The 7600-nt window shown below is 39.5% G+C and overlaps 1 pseudogene; it reads left to right on the top strand.

Annotated features, from left to right (window-relative positions):
• The first annotated feature begins 1450 nt into the window (after positions 1-1450).
• On the top strand, positions 1451-3011 carry LOC106976476 (high mobility group protein B2-like; annotated as a pseudogene).
• Positions 3012-7600: the final 4589 nt, after the last annotated feature.

Genomic DNA, 7600 nt, shown 5'->3' with positions numbered 1-7600 from the left:
GACCTGAGTCGAAATCAAGAGTTTTGAAACCAAGAGCTCATCTGACTGAGCCACCCAGGCACCCCTAACACCACATTATTTTAGTTGATATAGTGCTACATTAATCATGATAGCTGATGGAGCAAATCTTTGTTTCTTTCTTCTTCTTCAAATTTGTCTTGGCTATCTTTGGACTTTTGTGCACTTATATGAATTTCATAATCAGTTTTTAGAAATTCTTTAAAATGATAAAGTGGTAATTAAAATGTGTAATATAATCTATTCTTATATCAAATCACTAAATCTAATTTATTGCTCATTAGTCAATATTAATGATATCCTGCCATGTCCTGACACTTAACTTCTTTGAAAAATAAGCTTATTATGTTCCCTTTCTTCTACAAATAACTACTATCTCTTGATTTCAGTAATTTTCATGCCATTTTCATTCTCCGAACTCATGGGCCTCTTAATATCCATTCCTGCACCAACTTAACAGATTCATTCAGTCCTTCCTGGTGTCCTGTTGTGAGACTGGCTTTGTAAATGTACCTCTTTGTCTATCTTAGTCCTCCTCTGCCTGTTTCCCATTCTGATACATACTACAAAGAGCTTGAGGAGCAGCTGTTTTCCTGGTTTAATCATGTCACTTTTATGCCCAAGAACTTAAACTCTTATTTGCCATAGGTCTTGAGTGACCCTCAGAGACCGCACATCCAATTTCACCGATGAACACTGAAATCCCAGAGAGGGTTTGGTCTGCCCAGAGTCACAGAGTTAATCAGGAGAGGAATTAAGACTTTAAGGTAAAACTTAGTCTAGAACACAGGTCTTCTGACTCCTGAACTGATTCTCTCTACATTTTGCTCTCCTCTACTGAACCTTCAGATATTATTTCCTAAATGGTGTCAACACTGCATTGATTTTATTTCATATAAATCCCCCAAAGGAACTTCCCTTTCTTAGTCTTACCTCAAATTGTGACTTGTTCCTTCCTACTGCTTTGGAAATACAAACTTTTATCTTGAAATCAAATCTCTTTACTTTCCACAGAGCTATATTTCGCCTTCTTGGAAACATGTACCTTCTTCAGAGTACATAACTTTGTTATCCTTATTCGTTGTCCTAACCATGATGATAAAACCACCACTTATTACATACTTACCATGGATCTACCTCCTAAAAGACATGACATCACCTTGCTTTGCTCCACAGATACAGGATTTGAAAGCCACAGAGGTGAAGTAACATGCCCAGGCTTCCACAACGTGGAGTAGAACCCTAGTCTTTAGCAGTCCAGAGTCTGTGAGTTTACCACTTTGTTCTGTGCCTCCTAACACTAAGAATTCGACACTTTTTGGCTTACTCTAGCTTACTCTTGAGTTCAGTTGCATTTACCCTTAGCTGCGTTGGGTATATTCTTAATGTTTGTGATAAATGTAAGTTCTTACCTTCCAACTAGACTCTATATCCTCTGAATACAGGATTATTAAGATTTTCTTTAGATTACCCTCTTCCTTCAGAGCATCTGGTATGAAGCTCTGCTCTGGGCCCCCCTGTGACTAGTGAGCGTCCCTCTCACAATCATCCAAGAGACTTCCGTGTTGAAAAATCTCCCATTATGGCAGAGACTAAAACTGGAACCAATAATTTTTATGACAGGGTGAATAGAATGCCACTGATAAAACATATTTACTATATATTTTAGCACAATGACTTGTTTGCTGTTACATGGATAAAGTCCATGAAAAAGCTCTCTGATTCCTCGTTACTTACAGTTTCCCTAGCCAATATTATATGCTGTTAATTGGAAACAAATTTAGCCTATCGTGTAAAATGCATTATAAACAATTCTGAGTGGATTTTACTTTAAAAGTGACTTTGTGAGAAGAAAACATAAAAGTACATGAAATTACCGAGATGAAGAAGATGTTTAAATATAATTCAGTTTGAGGCCCACTGTTCACAATGCTCAAATAGTATTTTCCACGAGCTGGAATTAGAGCGCTCTGTGGCCAGGCTTGGACAAGGAAGAAAACTTTTTCCTCTCTCTACTTCATCTTGAACAATCATCTTGTAGCAGTGAATAAGCAGGGCTCAGATAAATTTTCAAAAGTCCTAATTAAGGGGGGTGTGGTCCATGGCAGGACTTGGAGAACTCTGCCAAACAAGAGGCTGAGGATGGCATTAGTGATAAACCAGAGCCGCTGTGGATCCTGCCCCTCCACGGGAAAAGCCACCACCTGATAGATGCTGTCTGTCACCATAGGTAAAGGAGACCCTAACAAGCTGCTGGACAGGATGTCCTCAGATGCCTTTTTCATACAGATCTACTGGGAAGAGCACAGGAAGAAACATCCAGACTCTTCTATCAATCTCACCAAATTCTCCAAGAAATGTTCAGAGAGATGGAAGACCATGTCTGTAAAGGAAAAGTCGAAATTTGAAGGTATGGTAAAAAATGACAAAGCTCGCTCACAGATGAAAAATTGTGTTTCTCCCAAAGGTGACAAGAAAGGAAAGAAAGAAGATCCCAATGCTCCTAAAAGGTCTCCGTCTGCTTTCTTACTGTTTTGTTCTGAACATCATCCAAAGATCAAAAGTGAACACTGTGTTTTATCCATTGGGGATACTGCAAAAAAATGGGGTGTAATGTGGTCTGAACAGGCAGCCAAAGAAGGTAAGCAACTATATGACCTGAAAGCAGCTAAAGCTAAAGGAGAAATATGAAAAGGAAATTGCTGCAATTCGTGCCAAGGGCAAAAGTGAAACAGGAAAGAGGGGCCTTGGCAGACCAACAGGTTCAAAGAAAAATGAACCAGAGGATGAGGAGGAAGAGGAAGAAGAAGATGAAGAGGATGAGGAAGAAGATGAAGAATAAATGACCATCCTGTAATGATATGTGTGGAGTGTGTGCTCAGGGAACTGCTTTGCTAAGAATGTGAATTCCAGTGTGGCTCAATATTAGCTTCGGTATAAAAACCATACAGATTTTATTAATTTCTTGACTTGTGTGTTGTAGCACAGCAAACTTGTAGGAATTAACATCAATAGTAAATTTGGGGTTTTTTTTAGGATGTTGCATTTTGTCGTTTAAATTTTTCTTTTTTAATTTGAGGCAGGGGGTGGGGGCAGTGGGCACAGAGACAGAATCTTAAGCAGGCTCCATACTCAGCACAGAGCCCAACATAGGGCTTGATCCCACAAGCCTAGGATCGTGACCTGAGCCCAAATCAAGAGTCAGACATTCAACTAACCACCCAGGTGCCCCTACATTTAAAAAAAAAAATGTAATAAAATTATATATATATTTTAAAGGCCTAATTAAAAGATACTTACAGAAATGTAATGTTGTTGGGCTTTTTATTATAAAATGTGTTAAATGGGCTTCTAAAAATTAATAGACTTTATTTTTTAGAGAAGTTTAAGGTTTATAGGGGCAACGAGTAGAAAGTTCCTCTATAACCGCCTCCACTCACACCCCTGTCCCAGATTCCCCAATCATTAACATCTTGCATTAGTGTAATACATATGTTATTGATGAGTCAGTATTGACACATTATTGTTAGAGTCTATAGCTTACATTAGTGTTCATTCTCTGTATTGTACCTTCCATGGGTTTTGGCAAAATGACATGTGTCCACCATCACAGTATCATCGAAACAGATTTTAAGCTAACAAAATATAAAAAGAAGACTAGAAGATACCATTTTGAAATATTTAACTGGTGAAACAAGTAAACTGAAACTCAACCAAAAAGTTAGTGAACTTATTCTTTATAGGTCCTACCAGACAGAAAAGCAATAGAGTAAAAATTAAGCAGTCTTTTCTTTGAAAATTGTAGTTATTTTGACAAACAGCGCCGTCAAAACAGCAAATGTGAACACCACATACTCTAGCTCATTCTCTTTCGTGTACTGTTCTCAAGGTTTGGTGTGCATACTTCATAGTTAAAGTATGTCTTCCCTCGAGAATCGCATAGCCATTTAATTTCTGCTCTGGCATTTGGCCTACTGTGTTTGTAAGGTTCTATTGAGAAATGGAATTGATGATTTCTTCCATAACCACAAAGAAAAATTGAAAGTTACTGATTTCAAACCACTATTATAACCTTTCATGTTTTTCTGGAAAAATGTTTTCTTTCCAAAATGGAAAAGAAAAAAAAAAAAAATAGAATTCCCTATTAAATGTCTAACCATTAGGTATCAACCCATCTTTCACAATGTTGAAATTTCACCTCAGACTTGGCCAGAGGAAGGCTGGAGTTCCCCATCTGTAGTTTGGAATCTACCAGATGTTGCTGACTAGCCTGATAGATCTCTATTAGGTTCCTGCTTGTGGAGGCATTATTGTCAAGGAAAAGAGTGGATTTCACATCCAGGGCTGACCCAGTTTGCCCCCCAGAGCAACTTTCTTGTCAGTATAGACTCACTGCTCTTGTCTCAAAGACTTCCCTCCCCAACCTCTACAGTCCCCTTGAGGACTTACATGAAGTCAGCACTGATACTTTTCCCACTCTTTCCAGTTGTGTGAAGACCATTGTAAGACTTTTTTTGGAGAATCAAAATCCAAGTTGTGATGTACAGAATTTCGTATAGAGCAATGGTTCTCAAGTGGGGGCAAATTTGGTCCCCAGGAGATATCTAACAATATCTGGAGAGATACTTTTCGATTGTTTCAGATGGGGGCTGGGGAGGGTACTGCTGGCATCTAGGAGGTAGAGGCCAGGGATGCTGCTAAGAAGCCTGCAGTGCACAGGGCAGCCTTCCACATCAAAAGATTGACGCTAAATGTCAGTAGTACTGAGGCTGAGAAATTATGCTCCAGAGTTTTAGTCACACAGCCATTTTTGCCATTGCAGGTTGAAATACTTTGCATTTCAAAGTATTGCCTTTGTTGAAATATTAAAACATTACATCTTGACTTTTTAAAAAGTTAATGTCCAGTAATAGTGGAAAATAATGTTTTTTTTTTATTATTACCTTGCTCAAGAATAAAGCAACCACATTTGTAAAGTAGAAAACCTTAGTTGTCACTCAAAATGCAAACTGTCATAAGGGACAAGAGATTAACTGATTCTACTGCCAACTTTTATAGTGTCATTATTTTCCCCTCTAACTACCTCCTTAATATCTTTGCTGACGAAGATGTTTTAAAATGGAAGACAATTAGAGGCTTTTTGTTTATGAAAAATGAAGTGTTCAGGCACAAAAGCATGCACAGTGGACCTCTTATAGAATGTTTAAAATCTCCTTTCATTAAAAGATGTTCTTAAGTGGCCATTTGTCACCTAATAGGAATTCCTGTTGTTGCAACTGTTGTTTTTATGCATAAACACCAGCATCTGTAGATTTCCAGGATAGCCTTTACAATTTCACACCCTTTAATTTCATGTTGGTTTGACTTAGATGATTTTTCCTCTTAAAATCACATTATGCAAAAGTTTATCTGAGAATACACTAGAAAAGCCATTGTAAACCTGCAGTCAGAGAACTAGATCCTAGGCACAGATGAGTTCTGTTTAGCCAGGATAGAATTTAATTTAGATTTTTAAAAATCAGTTGTCAATATTCAAAAAATGAACAGACTGCTCGCAAGAATCTGGATATCTTTTTTTTCTTGAAAAAAGAAAAGAGCATTTGGGACCAGTATTCCTCCATGGCAATAGTTCACTGCAGGAGAATGGCAGCTGGACACTTTTGCCAGGGCAGGCTCACGCCAGCTTGCTCTATTCCTGCCCAGCTTGCTTCACTCAGTCACCCAGCCAGGCTGCCCCCAGCGTCCTTTGAATTTGCAACCCCTGCTCCATTACAAATGAGTTCTGCAGGTACAAACATTTGGTGGTTAGTAGAACCCAGTCTTTGGCTCATCAACCAATTTAGCAACTCATATTTGAAGGAAGATGGAGAGCTGAGGCAGTTCAGGAGGGTGCTAGGCAATGTGATGAAGAGAATGCAGAGCTTGAGCTGTGACTGAATGGAAGGAGAAGGGAGGGTCATGAAACGAACTGTACCTGAGACTGAAAACAGATTCACTTCCTCGGATCAGGCCCTGCCAAGAAATCTTCTGGACTTTGGTGAGAAGAGGGCAATCCAGGTAGTAAACATGAAGAAAAATCAAGGACTTTATGGCTACATCAGAAGCTCTTTGTCATTAAATTGGACTGTGTATCATCTTTGCCACAAGTGGTAGCTTCTAGTCCTGGCCTGTGTTCTTGAGGAATCACTAGAATTAGAAACAGAATCCAGGATATAGAATCCAGGAAGAGCTCTAGGAGTCGGTCCAAGGAGGGAGGATTATAATGTGCAAAAATTAGGACACAAGCAAAGCAAAGGTAGAGGGAAAAGCAAGCTTATGACCAAAACCCAAGGAGTATCAGATATGGCATTATGATCCAAAGTGTGGGGTCAAGCCAGAAGAAAGGTCAGGATAGGGAAGATGTAGGAAGAGGACAGTTTCTGGCCTCTGTGTTCCTTTGTGCAAAGTCTATGATTTGGATGAATCTAGAAGACCCATGGGGCCCCTCATTCTTCTATCTGTAGTAGTCCGAAGTTCATGCGTTAGTGAGTTTCCATTTCTTTGGGAGCATGATGTTTGATAGACATTTCTTTCTAGTCATTCAAGGTCTGGAGAAAAGCAAGGGGTGGTCTGACCACACAGAACATGGGGTTACTTCCCTCTCTCCCTGCCCCCAAATAGGACAAACAAGATAAAATCTTTAAGCTATCGTCTACAAATGTGAAGGTGAAGGTGAAGGTGAAAAAATTCTTGGGGCTAGAGGGAGGGGGGAGAATGAGGAAATGTATTGTTTGGAGGGTGTTTAAGCCTTATCTGATGCAAGAGAAAGAAAGGACTGGAAAGAAAGACATTTGAGGAAGGAAGAGACTAAAAGAACATTCGAATTGTTGCTGGAAGGGTTCTCAGGAAATACTACCTAGGCTGGGCTTTTCCTGTTCAATAAGTATAGAGGGACCATATAATTTGCCATCCAAATCTAGGCTCTTCCAAGAGTGAATGAGGAAGCTATTGGAAAATTTTCCAAGACACCGGCAAAATCTGAGAGGAAGTAAGGAACCTCCCTTCAGCTTCAGGGCCCCAGGCTACTGACTACTAGGCCCATGACTGAACCTACAGTGTTGGGATGTAGAAAGTGGAGACTCAAGCTTGGTTAGGATGAAGGAGAGAGTGCTTCTTATCTCTAACTAAGCTTCAGAATCACCCAGGGACTTAAAAAAAATTACAGATGCCCAGAAATTCAATTTTAATTATTATGGATTGGGCCTAAACAAGGGTGTTTTTTTTTTTTAAAGCTGCATGGTGATTCTAATGTGCTACCAACCCGGAATGCAACATTTTTTCCCAGGCTTCTAGGTGACCATACCTTCTCCTCCCTCTCCCCAGTATTTGCCTATGCTGCCAAGATGGAGAGAGCACCCTGAAACTAGGACATTTCCCCCCTGCTTCCACTGCTCCCCCAGCCCCAATTCTGGGGCAGGAGGAGGTATGGGCTGCAGTAAAGTGAGCTTGTGTATTTAAGCTGAGAATTTGTATTTCTTGCCAGGAATAATTGAATATTAAAAAAAGAAAAAAGAAAAAAGAAAAACAGAACAAAACCTGAACA

Source organism: Acinonyx jubatus, chromosome A1 (assembly GCF_027475565.1).
Source record: "Acinonyx jubatus isolate Ajub_Pintada_27869175 chromosome A1, VMU_Ajub_asm_v1.0, whole genome shotgun sequence".
NCBI lineage: Eukaryota > Metazoa > Chordata > Mammalia > Carnivora > Felidae > Acinonyx > Acinonyx jubatus.
This window is presented reverse-complemented; position numbering and strand designations above follow the sequence as displayed.